The following is a 19412-nucleotide window of genomic DNA, read 5'->3' as shown; positions in this document are numbered from 1 at the left end:
TAGTCTGGCATGACTTGTTTTTGGTAAATCCGTGTTGACTATTAGCAATGATCGCATTTGTTTCTATGTGTTCGCAGACCACTTCCTTAATGATCTTTTCCAGAATCTTGCCTGGTATCGATGTGAGGCTGACCGGACGGTAATTGTTTGGGTCGTTCTTTTTTTCCTTCTTGAAGATAGGGACCACATTCGCCTTCCTCCAATCTGCTGGGACTTCTCCTGTTCTCCAAGAACTCTCGAAGATAATTGCCAGTGGTTCTGAAATAACTTCCGCTAGTTCCTTCAATACTCTTGGATGTAGCTGATCTGGCCCTGGGGACTTGAATTCATTTAGAGTGGCCAGGTGTTCCTGGACAACTTGTTTCCCTATTTGGGGTTGGATTTCCCCCAATCCTTCGTCCATTCCATGTTGCTGAGGAATATCATAGGATATTCTTGACAAGATTTTTTCCATAATCTCTAGCTGGGAGACTTCACTAACAGTAAGAAATGATGTTTGTGGAGGGCCTAGAACAGGGGTCCTCAAACTTTTTAAGCAGACGGGCCAGTTCACAGTCTCTCAAACTATAGTTTGGGGGGAAAAACATGAACAAATTCCTTTGCAAACTGCACATATCTTATTCGTAGTGCAAAAAACATGAAAGAATACAATATTTAAAATGAAGAACAATTTTAACCCAAATAAACTTACGAAAAACTTAAGTATTTCAATGGGAAGTATTCACCTGCTTTTGGCTGATGAAATAGTCAAATTAATTAGGGTTGTTGCTGTTATGTACCTTCATGTCAATTCAGACTTAAAGCAACCCTAAGTCTAAAGTTTAAGGCGGTGGCTGGGTAAATGACTCTGGAGTGCCACATCTGACCCACGGGCCTTAGTTTGGGGACCCCTGGCCTAGAATATTGATTTCTTCACAGATCCCGTAGGCAGCATTGTATTTTCCAATGCTGAGCACTTAAACTCATCAAATAGCTCAGAAAGATAAGTACATGGAATCTGCAGAATGGATGCCATATGCACAACAATGGAAGAAGTTAGACCATCCGACAATAGAGTAATGGATTGAAAAAGTTTTTTGAATAGTGAAAATGGATAATTTGATAATAATAGACAAAGAAAAAGCACAAAAAACTTTATCAAAGACTGGGAACCATTTCTAAATTTTGTAAAAAGATGGCTTGAGGTTTTGGGTTTTTGCCTGCCACTTTTGGATTCTCAGTTGCTGAGGTGTTCCTGTGAGTATCTCTGTAGATCTTAGAAAACTATTTCTTGATTTAAGGCATTGGTGTGCTGGCTGATATCTAAACAGGGAATGGGCCCAAGATGTCAATGCTTTAGTCCTTTCCTTATTGGCTGCTACTTCCCGGTGGATGTCAAGTGGTGCAATACCAGCTAAACAGTATAATTTCTCCAGTGGTGTGTGGTGTAAACATCCTGTGATAATCCTGTGATAATGCAGTATGTCTCATTAAGTGCTACATCCACTATTTTCACAGGGTGAGATGTGTTCCATACTGAGCATGCATATTCAGGAGCAGAGTAGCAAAGCGCAAGGACAGAGGTCTTCACTGTGTCTGGTTGTGATCCCAACACTTGGAGAGCCATCATCTTTGGACAACAAGGGATCGCCTAAGTACAGTGTAACTGCTAGTTAACATTTAATGTGAAATGGCATGCTCAAAAAGAGACTGAATCCAAATTTAGTCATCCTTAGAACAGACCCACTGAAAAACACAGGGCATTAGTTGGTGAGCTATTTATAAACTTTATTTGACTAAAAGTTGACCAGGCTAGTGTGAAGAGCACTTCTGGATATTAGCATTATCAGTGATGGAAAGTATAATATTTAGTGATCTTTGCTTTTGTGAAGCTTTTTAGCCACAGTCTGCATGATTTAATTTAGAAAAGTGGTTTCAAGGATAAACTGTGAAATCTTGGCCAGGCTATTTGTCCTGACATATCTACTAATAAGGAATGGCTAGAGATAGAGCAGTTAAATAAATACAAGATAACACAAAGACTGAGCATAAAACCTATTTATAAATTCTGTGTATTTGTTTAAAAAATTGATTTTAAAAGCTGAGAAGAAATAGCATTCTAGGTTTTTAAGATTTCTAATGTGATGTCAAGATTACACTTATACGTACATCAACCCTGGAGACAAATCACAATTTTAAAAAACATTTCATTTGAAAATTGTTTATATTCTATGAATTAGCTTTGTAAGGAAACATTAAAAATAGTTAATTCAGTATAAATATTTCTCTATTTGAAATGAAGCTGCCACAGACCTCATATAAAGTACACTTACAGGTAAAAAGGAGCCCCCCAATGGCACAGTGGGTTAAACCACTGAGCTGCTGAACTTGCTGAGCGAAAGGTCAGCAGTTTGAATCCGGGGAGCGGGATGAGCTCTTGCTGTTAGCCCCAGCTTCTGCCAACCTAGCAGTTCAAAAACATGAAAAACGTGAGTAGATCAATAGGTACTGCTCTGGCAGGAAGGTAACGCCACTCCATACAGTCATGCTGGCCACATGACCTTGAAGGTGTCTATGGACAGTGCTGGCTCTTTGGCTTAGAAATGGAGATGAGGACCAATCCCCAGAGTCAGACATGACTAGACTTAATGTCGGGGAAAACCTTTACCTTTACTACAGGTAAAAAAAATTTCCTCTGCCAAACAACCCAAATGTAATTTCTTCAATATGATATGAACATGTAAATGACAATCTCTGCACATTTCACCTGATCAGTTAGTTAATAATAAGTAGATATTGTATCCTTTTTGGACTTTTCTTCATTATAATTAGTTACTTGGAAGATGGAGAGCAGGCCAAGATGTCACAGCCCAACCATTGTATCCTCATCATCCATACAGTGGAAGGACATCTATATATACACCAGTGTACAGTGATCATGGGAGGCAGGGCTGGAGGGAGAACCTTTGTACATACAGCACATTTTACAAAAGCTCCACTCAAAACACAGATGATAGGAGAGCAAAACTATTGTCTGTAAGTGATCAGCTATGGTAACTCTAACCTACTCCTCCTTATTTCAACTACATAAATAAAATGTCCAAACAGATCAATTCAGTAATCAATTTAAGAACAAGAGAAAATCAGAGGGAAGGACTATTCCTCTATTTCCATTTCTTCATGTTGCTATTTCCCCCCTGAAAATAAGACATCCCCTGAAAATAAGATCTAGCAAAGTTTATGTTTGGAAGTATACTCGCCAAGCAGAATACCAGAGCCTGAAAATAAGACATAGTGCATCTTTAGGAGCAAAATTAATATAAGACACTGTCTTATTTTCGGGGAAACACGATATTTATTTATTTACAGCATTTATATTCCGCCCTTCTCACCCCGAAGGGGACTCAGGGCGGATCACATTACACATATAGGCAAACATTCAATGCCTTTTAACATAGAACAAAGACAGACAAACATAGGCTCCGAGCGGGCCTCGAACTCATGACTTCCTGGTCAGAGTGATTCATTGCAGTGATTCATTGCAGCTGCTCTCCAGCCTGCGCCACAGCCCGAGCCAGATAGGGTTGTGCGTGATATTTGTCTTGTTTAATTCAGGTTTCTGTTTCATACTGTCCATTCGGATGGCATGAAACGGACCCCCCCCCCCCCCCCCCCCGAAACAAAAATCAATTCAATACGAAAGGCAGGCGGGATATCAGCTCCAAGCCTGTTTTTAAGATCAACGTAGGCCCAAAGCCTATGGGTGCTGGCTTTGGACCTATGAGCCTGGGCCTCACAGGTTCTCTGCAGCAGACCTTGCGAGGCCCAGGTATGTAGGTCCAAAGGTCCTGGGCCTACAGGTGCAGGGTTTGGGCCTATGCACTCGGGCCTCACAGGGCCTGCAGCAAATTGTCGAGTAAGGGGTGCTCCTTACTTAGCAACCGGCTGCAGGCCTTGCAAGGCCTGGGTGCATAGGTCCAAAGCCAGCACCCATAGGCCTGGGCGCTTTGGGCCTACATATGAAGCCCCCCCCCCCCCCGGTCCAATAATGCGCCAAAAGAAAACTGATCTTTCAGCCCCCGAAAACAAAGAAACAAATGTCTGACCTCCCGATTTCGGGGGGCTTAGACAAAAACGGATCAAGGCCATGACAAAATTCGGGACACGAAATGGAACAAGATAAGTCCCGAATGGACACCACTAAATTCTTTATGCTAATATGTAATTGTTTTCCACAGCATGAAGAAAAGGAAGAACTGCAAGCTGAAGAATGTGCATTAGGGTGACAGTGAAATGGAAGAACAGGTATTTGGTAAGATGTAGCCCACAAAACAAGAAAGGTGTTCAATATGGGAAAAAATAAACTGTGGCTTCAAACTGTTAATTGTTATAAGTTTGCCATATAATTCAGCCTATAGTTGTAATAGACCTAATTTTAAAAATTCTCAAACAAATAAAAACGATAAAAACTGTGCTGCTATTGGTACCAACTCCCTGAAATTTAAAGTTCACCACCTGCTATATAATAAGCAGAAAAATGTCAAATGAGTCTGAAGTCGGCCTGACTTCAAATGATCCCTCCTTTTCCTAGCATAAAATTATATTTTACCTAACACCATATTGTTCAGTAGAATCCTTTGGTGAAATTTAGTAAAGGACAGATGTAGTATTTCTCACATCTGAATTCTATCCTCCTTTAAAAAAAGTCAAAGGGACATACAGAAACTGAGTCACCCTATTTTAACCAACAATCCATGAAGATGGTTAAGTCTTAGAGTCGGTAGTGTTTTAAAGCCTATCCAATAATCCACCCTGCTGAGTAGACATCTGAATTCTGCTCTCACCAAGTCAATTCCAATAATATCTAATTCCACACTAGCATATTTCAAACACATAGCCACATTAGTCTCTTGCAGCAGAAAAAGGAGGGAGAGGGAGGAATAAATGGAGGATGGCAGAAACTTTAAGACTACTTTCTTTCATTTTAGCACGAGCTTTTCTGGAAATAAACTGATTTCTTCAGTAGCTGTACCAAGTGGTATTAAGACCTTAGGTATAAAGCATTATACATTTGTAGGAGCATAATATAATAGGATCCAGAAAGATGCTAATCATGTCCCATGCCCTCAATTTTCAACATCGCCAAGCCCTTTGAAATTTACAGCAAGTGACATGATGTGTTTTCCTAATTTTATACAGTAAAACAAATATTTAGGCTTCGTTGAGTTGTGAATTTTCAAGTTGTTTCTGACCTACGCCCACCCTAAGGTGACTTTATCATAGCGGCAAAATATGTTCAGACCAGGGTTGACATTGCCTGCCTCTGAGACTGAAAGAGTGAGACCTGCCCAAGCTCACCCCAAGGGGTTTCCATGGCTGATCACAATTCAAATCTAAGGCCTCATCTACACTGACCATTTAATGCAGTGCAAGGTAAAGGTTTCTTCTGACATTAAGTCCAGTCATGTCTGACTCTGGGGATTGGTGCTCATCTCCATTTCTAAGCCGAAGAGTCGGCATTGTCCGTAGACACCTCCAAGGTCATGTGGCCAGCATGACTGTATGGAGCAGTGTTACCTTCCCACCAGAGCAGTACCTATTGATCTACTCATGTTTGCATGTTTTTGAACTGCTAGGTTGGCAGAAGCTGGGGCTAACAGCGGGAGCTCACCCTGCTCCCCGGATTCAAACTGCCGACCTTTCGCTCAGCAAGTTCAGCAGTTCAGTGGTTTAACCCACTGTGCCATTGGGGGGCTCCTTTTTACCTGTAGGAGTACTTTATATGAGGTCTGTGGCAGCTTCATTTCAAATAGAGAAATATTTCACTCCGGCATGACTGCATTGAGTGCTGTTACCTTTCCGACGAAGCAGTACTTATTGATCTACTCACACTGGCATGTTTTCAAACTGCTAGATTGGCAGAAGCTGGAGCTAACAGCGGGCACTCACTCTGCTCCTGGGATTTGAATCTGAGACCTTTCGGTCTGCAAGTTCAGCAGCTCAGTGCTTTAACACACTTCGCCACCGGGGCTCCCTAATGCAGTTCAAAGCTAGCTTCAAACTGCATCAGTCAGACAACAAACTCTCACAAAAGCATGCAAAAGAAAGCCCCCAACATACATCTGTGATCTGTGGTTTGTATAATCACTATCCGGGTCTCAAATTGGCTCTATGATTTCCTTCCTTTAAAATATAGCCTACAATACTTAGTACAGATTGTCAGTCTCCCATTCAAGTGTTAGCCAGGGCTGACCCTTTTTAGCTTCCAAGATCTGAGGAATTCTGAGCCATTTCTGAGCTTGTAAGTGTAGGAAGATGAAGCTGGAGAAATCCTACAAATTACAATGAAAGCGTTCTGCTTCTCAATGCAGATAACATTATAATTTTCACTAGCTACTATGCAGCTTCATATGCAGCTTCATATGTTAGTACAGAGCATAATCTATACCAGGGGTCCCCAAACTAAGGCCCGGGGGCCGGATGCGGCCCTCCAAGGTCATTTACCTGGCCCTGCCCTCATTTATAATATAATATTTTTATATCAGTTTTAATAATATAATATATTGTATATACATATGATATTGATAATAATATTATCATTTTATACAATATAATACTAATAATAATACCATATAATAATATTAATTATATGTTATATATTACATACTAGCTATGCCCGGCCACGCGTTGCTGTGGCTTAGTCAGGTGGTGTTGGTCAGTCTACATTAGGTTGTATTGATGCTGTGACCTCCACCTTCTTTATACTCACATTAGTAGTAGTATTTGAAGTCTGTTACCTTCTTCGGTTTTTGTGTTGATTGATAATTGCTTGAGATCCCTGTTGTCTTTGGTTTGTTGTTAATTGTAATGTCTGATTCTGCTGAGTGCGGTTTATATTTTTATTGTGGTACAATAGTCTTTTTTTTTCTTTTGCCTGTGTAGGTGTTTATTATTATTGTTGTTGTAATGATTATGAAGGTTGGATAAGTTAGAGGCTACTGTATTGTTTTTTGGAGGCCCAGTGTAGCACTGACTGGCCTCTCAGCCTCAGTGCCTGGCTCTTTCTTGCCTGTGATGGTGTTGATTCTTATTGTTGTTGTTGTTGTTGTCATTGTTATTATTGTAATTGTTTTTTTGGAGGCCAAGTGTGAATGTAGGGATTGGGGAGGTGGATGAGTTGTGTTGTCAAATTTTGTATTTGTTATAGTCACAATGCGTTGTTGTGATTTTTGTGGGTCCGGATTGTGGTTTTGTGGTGTGGTTGTGTTGTTACAACTGAGAGGCAAGGCTTTTGTGTTGTGTTGCCAAGTTTTGTATTTCTGGGGCGTTTAGTTGTGTGCCAAGTTTTGTATTTCTGGGGCGTTTAGTTGTGTTGTTAAAGTCACGATGCATTGTTGCGAGTTTTGTGGGTCTGGATTGTGGTTTTGTGGTGTGGTTGTGTTGTTACAATCGGGAGGGAAGGCTTTTGTGTTGTGTTGCCAAGTTTCGTATTTCTGGGGCGTTTAGTTGTGTTGTTATAGTCATAATGCGTTGTTGTGAGTTTTGTGGGTCCGGTGTGGTTTTGTGGTGTGGTTATGTTCTTACAACCGGGAGGCAAGGCTTTTGCATTGTTTTGCCAAGTTTTGTATTTCTGGGGCGTTTAGTTGTGTTGTTATAGTCACGATGCGTTGTTGTGAGTTTTGTGGGTCCGGATTGTGGTTTTGTGGTGTAGTTGTGTTGTTACAAATGGGAGGCAAGACTTTTGCGTTGTGTTGTCAAATTTTGTATTTCTGGGGCGTGTAGTTGTGTGCCAAGTTTCGTATTTCTGGGGCGTTTAGTTGTGTTGTTATAGTCACGATTAATTGTTGTGAGTTTTGTGGGTCCGGATTGTGGTTTTGTGGTGTGGTTGTGTTGTTACAACCGGGAGGCAAGGCTTTTGCGTTGTGTTGTTAAGTTTTATATTTCTGGGGCGTTTAGTTGTGTGCCAAGTTTCGTATTTCTGGGGCGTTTAGTTGTGTTGTTATAGTCACGATGCCTTGTTGTGAGTTTTATGGGGCCTGATTGTGGTTTTGTGGTGTGGTTGTGTTGTTACAACTGGGAGGCAAGGCTTTTGCATTGTTTTGCCAAGTTTCGTATTTCTGGGGCGTTTAGTTGTGTTGTTACAGTCACGATGCGTTGTTGTGAGTTTTGTGGGTCCTGTGTGGTTTTGTGGTGTGGTTGTGTTGTTACAACTGGGAGGCAAGGCTTTTGCATTGTGTTGGCAGGTTTTGTATTTCTGGGGTGTTTAGTTGTGTTGTTATCGCATGATGCGTTGTTGTGAGTTTTGTGGGTCTGGATTGTGGTTTTGTGGTGTGGTTGTGTTGTTGTAACCTGGAGGCAAGCCTTTTGCATTGTGTTGCCAAATTTCGTATTTCTGGGATGTTTAGTTTTGTTGTTATAGTCACTGCGCAAACAACTTTATCATTTTATATATATAGATATTACAGTATAGTGGTATAGTACAATATAGTAATATATAATGCTAATACTGTGCTATGCTAATAATATAATATATTGTATGTACATACAGCTGCTCTGAGTTCTCTTCGGGGTGAGAAGGATGGGATACAAATGTAGTAAATAAATGTAGTAAATGAATAAATAAATAACCTTGGACTTAGGCTCGCCCAAAGTCTGAAATGACTTGAAGACACACAACAACAACAACAACAACAATCCTAATTAACCTGACTATCTCATTGGCCAGAAGCAGGCCCACACTTCCTATTGAAATACTGATAAGTTTATGTTAGTTAAAATTATTTTCATTTTTAAATATTGTATTGTTCTTTTATTGTTGTTGTTGTTTTACACTACAAATAAGATGTGCAGTGTGCATAGGAATTTGTTCGTTTTTTTTCCCCAAATGATAATTCGGCCTCTCAACAGTCTGAAGGATTGTGGACCGGCCCTTTGCTTAAAAAGTTTGAGGACCCCTGATCTATACAGTACTTTAAGTTGCAGACTTTATATTGGCATATATACCCAGCATTGCTCAGGTCACAATGTCCCCATGGTAATACTCTGGCAACTGTGGGCAGGCTCTCTTTGTGGTTCTTTCTTTCCTTCCTCCATTTCCCTCATACACTTCCCACTCTCTTTTTCCTTCACTTGCTTTCCCTTATACATCTTTCTTCCTCTTCTTTCTTTAGTCCCTCCTTTTCTTTGTCCCTCTTTCTCTCCTTTCTCTTTCCTTCCTTCCCTTATGCTTCGACCCCATTCCCTTTATCTTCTTTTCTTCTATCCTTTATCTCCCTCTCCCTTCCTTTCTCTTCTTTTTCTTTCCTTCATTCCTCCCTTTCCCTCATACACATCACCTAGCAATAGCCAATCCGCTTCACTCTATTTCCCAGTGACATCACAGAAGGCCACTTCATTTAGCTATAACCAATCCACTTTGCTCTTTTTCTTTCCCTCTGCTTGGGGCTAGAAAGGGGTGAGGTGGGGTTTTTTTAGTTCAAATTCCTCATATACTCATATAATACAGATTGAACTGCATGGAGCTGGATTATACGAGGCCCCTGTCTACACTGCCATATAACGTGTATAATGCAGACTGAAGTGCATGGGACTGGATTATATGAGCCCCTACCTACACTGCCATATAATGCATATAATGTGCATATTTGTACAATGCAGATGGAACTGGATTATATGAGGCCCCATCTACACTGCCATATAATGATATACAGTAGAGTCTCACTTATCCAACATAAACGGGCCAGCAGAAAGTTGGATAAGCGAATATCTTGGATAATAAGAGATTAAGGAAATGCCTATTAAACATCAAATTAGGTTATGATTTTACAAATTAAGCACCAAAACATCATGTTATACAACAAATTTGACAGAAAAAGTAGTTCAATACGCAGTACTGCTATGTAGTAATTACTGTATTTACAAATTTATCACCAAAATATCGCAATGTATTGAAAACATTGTCTACAAAAACATTGGCTACTAAAAGGCAGACTGTGTTGGATAATCCAGAACGTTGGATAAGTGAATGTTGGATACATTAGACTCTACTGTACTAGTAAACTGCAGATTGAACTGGATTATATGAAGCCCCATCTACACTGTCATAATGCAGGCTGAACTGTGTGGAACTGGATTATATGAGGCCTCATCTACACTGCCATAATGCGGACTGAACTGCAAGGAACTGGATTATATGAGGCCCCATCTACACTGCCATATAGTCCAGTCTCTGGATGCCGATTATCATCTTTGAACTGGATTATGTTGCTGTCTACACTGCCATATAATCCAGTTTAATCCGCATATCAGTGTAGATGGGGCCTGTGAAGAGCAGGGGCTCAGGTTAATGAAGGATGAAGGGACACCACGCATTCACCAAAAGAACCTGGCGGGCTGGCGGTGGGAAATGCACCTGCTGGCGCAATATTCCGCTCACAGGCAGGACGGGAGCGATGCCATTTTGGGAAACAAGGAAGGAATAAAAGGAACCGCTGGCTGGCTTCTCCACGCCTTATGGTGCTCCCCGCACAAGCCTGGGCGGTGGGCTGCTCTCAAGCTCGGCTGTCTCCCGTGCCCCGCTTCTCCCAGGCCGCCAAGTGTCTCCGGGCCCGGCCTGAGCGCCAACCTGAGGGAAGGCGGGAGGGAAGAAGAACCGGCTTTTCCAGCTGGGTGCGCCGTCGAGGCCCTCGGCACCTACCTGCCTCGTCAGCGGGAGAGAAGAGCGGGAGGAGGAGGAGGGAAGGGCGGCGGCAGCGACAGTTGCTCCGCTCTTCTCCTTCTCCGAGGCGATGGGCTCCCCTTCTCCTCGCTTTCCCCGCTGACAAATTTACCTCAGGCTTCGCGGCCTTCGCGGGGGGCTCCAGGTCTTCCAGCGCCGGGAGCGTCACAATGCTTCCTCCGCCTCAGAAGAGGAGGAGGAGGAGGAGAAGGGCGGCTTTTTCCTCAGGCGGGGAGGAGCCTCCACAGCCACCGCCACCTCCACCTTCATCCCTTGGTATTTTGTTCTCTTCCTTTCTCTTTTCCGCCTGCTTTTGTTTCTCCTCAGGCGGCTTGGAAAGAGAGAGAAAGAGAGAGCGAGGGAGCGCTCCCTTCAGCGCCGCCTTGGCTTCCTGCTATTGTTCTCCTCCTCGGAGATGGCACTGCGGCTTGGCATCTGTCCCGCTTGCTGTGTTTTGTTTTTGTATCCTTTCAGATATTGTGAATGAACTCAAGGACGGATGACATAAATGGGAAACGTTGTGGGGTGACCCGCACCGTATAAAAAAAACCCAAACCCTATAACCTGTGAGGGGTTTTCAGGGGCCTTTCGACTTCTCTCTCAAAGAGGGCTGAGAACCACACAGCTGAATAAAATCCCACATTATCTGCTTATAACTGGAATATGTAGCAATGTGGACTCAGGGCCTTTCCACACAGCCATATAATCCAGAATATCAAGGCAGAAAATCCCACAATACAGTAGAGTCTCACTTATCCAATGTAAACAGGCCCGGCAGAACGTTGGATAAGCGAATATGTTGGATAATAAGGAGAGATCAAGGAAAAGCCTATTAAACATCAAATTAAGTTATGATTTTACAAATTAAGCACCAAAACATCATGTTATACAACAAATTTGACAGAAAAAGTAGTTCGATACACAGTAATGCTATGTAGTAATTACTGTATTTACGAATTTAGCACCAAAATATCACGATGTATTGAAAACATTGACTAGAAAAATGCATTGGATAATCAAGAACGTTGGATAAGTGAGACTCTACTGTATCTGCTTTGAACTGGGTTATCTGAGTCCACTCTTAGATAATGTGGGATTTTCTGCCTTGGTATTCTGGGATATAGGGCTGTGTGGAAGGGCCCCCAGAATATCATGGGAGAATAACCCACAATGCCCCCTTCCTCACAGCTGAATAAAATCCCACATTAACTGCTTTGAACTGGGATATATGGCAGTGTGGACTCAGGGCCCTTTCATACAGCAATATAATACAGAATATCAAAGCAGAGAATCCCACAATATCTGCTTTGAACTGGGGCCCCTTCCACACAGCTGAATAAAATCCCACATTATCTGCTTTGAACTCTGCATTATCTGCTTTTGGACTATATTTATTTATTTATCAAACTTATAGGCCGCCACTCCCCTAGGGCTCGGAGCGGCTTACAAGAACCGGCTAAAATCAACAATTTAAAAAACATCTTAAAAACATCTTTAAAAAACATCTTAAAAACATCCTAAAAGCACCTTTTAAAACATATGTCAGTGTGGACTCAGATAACCCAGTTCAAAGCAGATATTGTGGGATTTTCTGCCTTGATATTCTGGGATATAAGGCTGCACACTGCCATGTATTCCATTTCATAGCAGAAAATGTGGGATTTTATTCAGCTGTGTGGAAGGGGCCTAACTTCACTGTCAAACGTAACACTTGAGCCTTATTTGTCACCTGCCTCTGGGTAACAATTTTTGTTATTGTTGTTGTTAATTGTTATTACTTTTGAAAATGAATGCACACAGCTAGGAAACAAACCAATTTGATCGTACTTTGGCATAGGGTATATCTACACTGCAGAATTATAACAGTTTGACATCCTTTTAATTGCCATGGCTCCATGCTGCTGTATCTTGGGAGCGGTAGTTTCACAAGGCCTTTTGCCTTCTCTGCCAAAGAGTCCTGGTGCCTTCAGGGCTATGTGTGAAAAGTATAGTAGAGTCTTGCTTAGCCAAGACTTGCTTTTCCAAGGTTCTGGATTATCCAAGGCATTTTTGTAGTCAATGTTTTCAATATATCATGATATTTTGTTGCTAAATTCGTAAATACAGTAACAACAACATAACATTACTGTGTGTTGAACTATTTTTTTCTGTCAAATTTGTTGTATAATATGATGTTTTGGTGCTTAATTTGTAAAATAATAACCTAATTTGATGTTTAATAGGCTTTTCCTTAATCCCTCTTTATTATTCAAGATATTCGCTTATCCAAGTTTCTGCCGGCCCGTTATCTTGGATAAGTGAGACTCTACTATATATATGAAACCGAAATTAATGTTGTGTTTGGACTTGGTGTTACCTCTCCAACATGCAAGTATTCCAAAATCTAAAAAAAACAACAACAAAAAACCTAACCCCCCAACCCCTTGAAATCCTAAGCATTTCTGGTCCCAAGCCTTTTGGATTAGGATAAACTTATATGAAGACTGGCAGTTCTTTTGAATCTTTTTTTTTTTGCCCTAAATCTTATTTCTGCATCCTACCTGAGCTTGAAAGTCAGGGTTCACTTGTACTTGGAAGGGGAAACACTGAGAAATACAGTGAGATTTGGATGCTCAAGTCCCATGATGTACAATGATTTACTGAGATAGCGTCCTTTATATAAAATGGCAAAATCAAAATTTGCTTATCGGATTTTTTTAAAAAAAAATTCAAGCTGCGGATGGTTGAATCTGTGGATACAGAGGACCGACTGCATCAGGAGCTGTAGTTTATATTTCAGAAAAAGGAAACGGCAAACCACTTCTGAGTATTCCTTACCTAAGAAAAACTTAAGTTAGGTTTGCTGCAAGTTTCAGGCAACTTGAAGACATATACACTAGGGCCCCATCTACACTAACCATTTAATGCAGTTCAGTGCTAACTTCAAAGCGTGGCAGCCAGATAAAAACACCCACAAAAGTTCACAAAAGAAAGTCCTTAATGTGAATAAGTGCTCTGTGGTTTGTGTAAATATTAACAGGGCCTCAAACTGGTTCATGGATTTTCTATGTAATCATTTGCATAGCAAAACCGCTTTCTTCAATTCCGGTTTGAAACTGCACTAAATGGTCAGTGTAGATTAGGCTATTGCTAGTGTTCCAATTGTTGAATTCTATTATTGCTGGTTTTTTTCTTAAATACAAAACAAAAGCAACTAAATGTTTCCCTTTGTCCCTCAGTAGACCTTTCAGCTTCAAATGGTACGTGTTATAATAATACTATTTTACAATTCTGCAACGTTTCTGGAGGAATTGTGATCTCTGGTTTCACACTGGGTTGCAAAATGCCTCAGGAAGTTTAGTTTAGTGGTTCACTTGCACAATTACTGTCTTCCTCTCTCTACTCCGTCTTTGTATAGTACACCGATTTCTTTGTTTAATTTTCCATGACTGATACACTATCTCGCTTTTCCTTCTGAACAGTAAGAACAAAGCATTGAAATGAAAATCTAGTTTGTGCTTTTGAAAAGCAAAATCTCACAACTTAGGGATAGTTATTTAATGCATTTATTGTATATATAATAACAATAACAACAATAATGTTTTTTTTATTTGCATCCTGGGCTTCATTCAGTACCACAACTAGGTTTTGGTTATAGATCAAAATTGATTTTATAACCTTGAACAGTGCAAAAATTTATGTTTACATTGTATTCTGCACTTAAATGTACCATTTCATGATTTACCATTCTTCTAACTCCTGTACTGTGCAAGCAGTTTATGTATGGTCATCCATCATGATATTCTTTGGCCCAGTTGATACCACTGAATGCAGTTTCAAACTGATATTAAAGAAAGGGGTTTTGCCATGCAGATGATTACATTGGAAATCCTAGAACCAGTTTGAAGCTTGGATAGTGATAACACAAACCACAAAGCACTGGATACACATGAAGGGCTTTCTTTTGTGCATTTTTGTGTTGTCTGGTCACCGCAATTTGAAGCTAGCTTTAAACTGTATTAAATGTTCCATGTAAAGCAGTGGTTCTTAACTTGTGGGTCCCCAGATGTTTTGGCCTTCAACTTTTAGAAATCCTAACAGCTGGTAAACTGGCTGGGACTTTTGGGAGTCGTAGGCCAAAACACCTGGGGACCCACAGGTTGAGAATCACTGGTGTAGAAAGAGCCTTTGACTTCCATAGAGTTAAGCAATCACACTGCTACCATATTATTCCCCAAGGAATCTTATTCTCTGTGTACGCTGGCTAAATAAAATGTACCCACCTCTAACCCACTGCAATCTGTCCGGACAAGGTATGACCAGTTCCATCGCCAACATAAGAATCACCACAGGTTTATCTATAGCTTCCAGGAAACTCCAGAGTAACCCCTAATGTTTTTGATATCTGGAAAGCTGGATTGGGCTGAATCCGGCACAGTCCACACATCACAAAAATCCACAGTTTCACAAGCCAGAACCCACTGCCTGGCAAAGCTTTGCTGGTGATGTTGAGTCTGGTGATCATATGCTCAGATATTGTGACCTCACAAGAAGTGATCTCACCAGCAATGGGAGATGTTTCTGACTGATGAAACAGCAGCTGTGGTTGTGTTCCCTGCAAAAGGATGACACTATTATCAGTGCTCTTTTGGCCTGACTCTTGTGTGGATAGCACAACAACATTGGAGCACTTCCATGTCAGTAGATGTGAACTCTCTGGATCTCATAACATGAAAACGGGGAAAGTGGGGAAAAGCGGAGGGATCTGTCTTCTTTTGTTCCCTGCTGTCAAGGCCCACTTCTGTCTGGCATCTCTCCATCTTCTGTCGCTTCTTTCCATTATCCCTCCATTCCCCCACACTGCCACAATGGAGTCCCATGGACAACCACTGGAGGTGGCCTTGTGTCATGTGATGACCTCTGTGAGGCTCTGTTTTGGCAGCACCAAGAAACTGGAAGAAGACTATGTGTGATGAGGTCCTCTGTGGTGTATTTGGGGCAGCTCTGGAGCAAACTACTCTGAACTATTTCATTTGCTGTATTCACAGACATATACATGCTAGATAATGAAACTGAAGACTCTGTTATCAATGGAAACACTCTCTACATGAATCAGTACTGATTTTCCAGGATTTCAAGGTTTATAAAGAGTCTCTGAATAGCAGAGTATCTCTTTTTCAGTTATGGTGTCTTTTGTAGCTTGGGGACAATACAATTTTGGTTTAAGGAGCTCGTATGCACTCCTCTGTGCATGTTCAGCTCATGGACATTTCTAATAGCTGAAAAGAATTGCTGCTAGGTGCTTCTTTCTCTGAAAACAATGTCATTGTTCTGGGTGTATTTGAGTCAATCTCCCTAAGACAAAAATATCTTGTGTAAAGTATAAGAATCTGCTGTGTGCTCCATAAGAAACCTTTTAATGTAGGTGAGACATGCTTGTACCTGTGTGACTGAGAACTCACAAAAGCATATAGGATGTGAACACTTTAACAGTGTACACGCTCGTAGATTTCAGTGGTGTAGTTGTATATGCCTAATATTTTCTGGATAAAAGTAACTCAGTTTGGTTCAGGCTCTGATATATTTAGAAGAAACCCATTGAAATCAATGAGACTAAGTCCTATGAATTTCAGTGCATCTCTAAGGATGACAAAGCCTGGCCTGATTGAACTGCATGACTCCAAGGTTTTGCTTTTCCCCTACCTCTCAGCTCTATAATTGACATCAATTGCTCATTTTAATGCTTCTCAGTAGAGTTCCCTTTCCAGAAATTTGCCACCAATTTTGTTCACTGTTGAGGTTACTCGGGAAAATGACCTAATTCCATGGGAAAATTGCAAGGTATGTTGTAAAGTATGTAATAAATATACTTGAAATCCCTCAACACCATTCCTGTGATTGCTGTACTTTAAAAACACTATGCTATTTTCATTGTACGTGTCTGAGAACAAAGTTCAGATGTAGTTACTTTTCTGTCTCTCCAAACTTCCCCTCTCTTTTTATTTGACTCAATGAAATACAATGTTACAAAGAATAAAACAAAACCAGGAGAAAGAATATTGTTAACTGGGAATGATCTTACGATGCATCTACACTGTAATTAATGCAAGTTCAAGCCACTTTAACTTCTATGGTTCAACGCTATGGGATCCTGAAACTTTTAATTATACAAGGGTTTTAGCCTTCTCTGCCAAAGAGTTTTCAAGCCTCACCAAACTACAACTCCAAGGACTCCATGTCAATTAAAGGGCTATCAAACTGCATTAATTCTACTCTGTAGATGCACTCTTAGTCACTAGATTACATTAAATCAGTATTCTGCTGCAAACATAAATGACTGGATTATGTGAAACCATACCTGGGAACAGGGACATCTCTGAGCAAAGTCTGGGCTGTTCATATTTCATATTGGCTCACTGCATCCATGAAACCATGTGGCTTCTGCTTTCAACCCCAGTCCCCTGTTCCTCCTACAAAAAGTAATAAAAGCATACATACACACACACACCAAAATGTGTGTGTTTGTACCACAAAGGATCTTGTTAGATGAGGTGGCCCTCTGAGATGTCACTGGGAAAGAAAGGTGATGTGTATGAGGGGAAGGGGGAAAGGAAGGAAGGAAAGATCCATAAAAAGAGCGATATTTTACCATTGAGACATTTGTGAAGCAGGCCCTCTCAGAGCTGGAGAAGGGACAAAAGGTAGGGGAAGGAAGGAGAAGAAAGAAAGAAAGAAAGAAAGAAAGAAAGAAAGAAAGAAAGAAAGAAAGAAAGAAAGAGAAAGAAAAGGAAAAATGGTTCTTTTACCATTTAGAAGGGTGCCAATGCCATTTTTTCACAAGAGTAGTACAGGGTGGCAGCAGAGGCAGGGAAGTCATATCAGATTGAAATAATATATAGGGAGGTTTCATGTGGCCCTTGGTTTGCCCACCTTTGTTAAGAATGAAGCAGAGTTTCTCAATCAACAGGTGTATTGGCAGTCTCAGTAGGCAGTCTAAAAACCATTCACCAAGGTGGTTCGCCCTGTGGATCCAGCCATATAAACATAATGTGTGACCCAGTGCAATCACGTTGACTCCAACCTGATTCCAAGCATCAATTCACAGAAGTTCACACAAATCTGCAGCAGCATTTGGCATCCGTCAACATAGTCTCACTGGATCAGATGTTCCTTCTTCCATCTGAGTATATCCACAGGTTTAACCCATATGGAAATTCTAATACCTCTGATAGTGTCATAGAAGAACACAGAACCAGAGTATTGTTTAGGAAGGATATGTCAAAGATAGACAGACAGACAGATGGCAGGTTATAAGAACAGTCAGCTAATACTTTGAATATCATTTAATTTTTGTCTTTTCCCCCTTTTAGTACAGGAGATCATGCTCTAAACTTCAGCTGGTAAAACCTAATTTTGATTGTTAGGCCAGCATAGCAAAAACTACTCTAACCCATATTTATTCTTTTTCCAATTTTACAAAAAGAAAAAATAAATTGATAATATTAAGGACAGATTTTTTTTCTAATATTGACAAGTGCATTTGTGTTTTTTTTAATCATATGGAGTCTTGATTACAATGGTTGATTTAAAAAAATAGTCACAATTATATAAAATTGGTTAAATGGCTCATTATTAATCTATTCAGACTTGTTTGGTAGGTTGACAATTGTACAATCTAGGTTATTATGCCCAAAATGTTGGGAAATATTATCTTTTGCCTCTATCTGTCTCTTGAGAACAATATTTGGTGGGTTCCTAAGTGTTTATTTAGGAGTCTCTTATCTGCTGAGAGTGTCGCCCTCTGCCCTGCTGAGGAACAGCACTTGTTTAAAGAATAAAAGCCTGTATTTAGTCTGCTGAGAAACTGCCAATTGATGTGGAAAATGGTCTTTTCAACTCTGTTTCTAAGTACAAGTATTGCTTGTTATCTTGTGCACCTTTGCTGAATTGGGAAAAGTGGCTGCAATTTTATCTGTGACCAACCACATTGTTATTTTGCAAAATGTGGATTAATCTGCTATACAGAACTAAGGCAATTTGTCTCCATGAAAGTGCAGAGATCACTTGGCACAGAAGACATCTCTACTCTCATATATAATCATGATTGTTCCTTTCCCATATAAAATATTTATTATTTCTCCTCCAATTGCCTCTTAAGGTTTAATTTTCCTGGTTCTCTGGAACAGAAAAAGGGAGCATATGACCTAGTCAAACTGCTCTTCAGAAAACTGTTGAAACTATACTATGTAAGACACAGACATCCAAACAGAGTATTTTTGGCAATGCTATGAGGAAGCTTTTAAAGATATGAAGATAACACATTCAACCAAAAAAAAAGTTACATTTATAAATTGCAGAAAAGAAATGGGGACATTCTTCAAAGACTACAGTTATGGGACTCATTCCCCCCCCCCCCAAATATTTTTGTTCACAAAATAATCTGTTGATGTGGACTGCTGAAGGATCTGTTAGAGTCAACATCGTTAATCTAGATTATTTGATAAGGGGGTATCTGCAGTACACAGGTCCATCTGTCTCAAATTGCTTTAAATAATAATAATAATAATAATAATAATAATAATAATAATAATAATAATAATAAACTTGATTTTTATATCCCACCACCATTTCTCCAAAGGGACTCAGGCGAGCTTACAAATGGGACCAAGCCTGGCAACAAAAGAGTTTACAAACTAAAAACACATTTAAAATATAATAAACATATAATAATCTAATT

General features: G+C 40.3%; 1 protein-coding gene across 5 annotated transcripts in view; it reads right to left on the bottom strand.

Moving 5' to 3' along the window:
- ica1 (islet cell autoantigen 1) overlaps positions 1 to 10950 on the bottom strand; it is a 67953-nt gene extending 57003 nt beyond the window's left edge. For 4 of the 5 annotated variants that reach the window (XM_008112564.2, XM_008112567.3, XM_008112568.3 and 1 more), the window contains exon 1: positions 10676 to 10815. The gene's annotated coding sequence lies outside the window, so the exon portion shown is untranslated. Of the gene's footprint in view, positions 1 to 10675 lie in introns of all 5 variants that reach the window. The other variant, XM_008112565.2, reaches the window with a different exon arrangement.
- Positions 10951 to 19412: the final 8462 nt, after the last annotated feature.

This window comes from Anolis carolinensis, chromosome 6 (assembly GCF_035594765.1).
Source record: "Anolis carolinensis isolate JA03-04 chromosome 6, rAnoCar3.1.pri, whole genome shotgun sequence".
NCBI lineage: Eukaryota > Metazoa > Chordata > Lepidosauria > Squamata > Dactyloidae > Anolis > Anolis carolinensis.
Note: the sequence above shows the minus strand (reverse complement) of the source record. Positions and strands in the feature narration are given on the sequence as shown.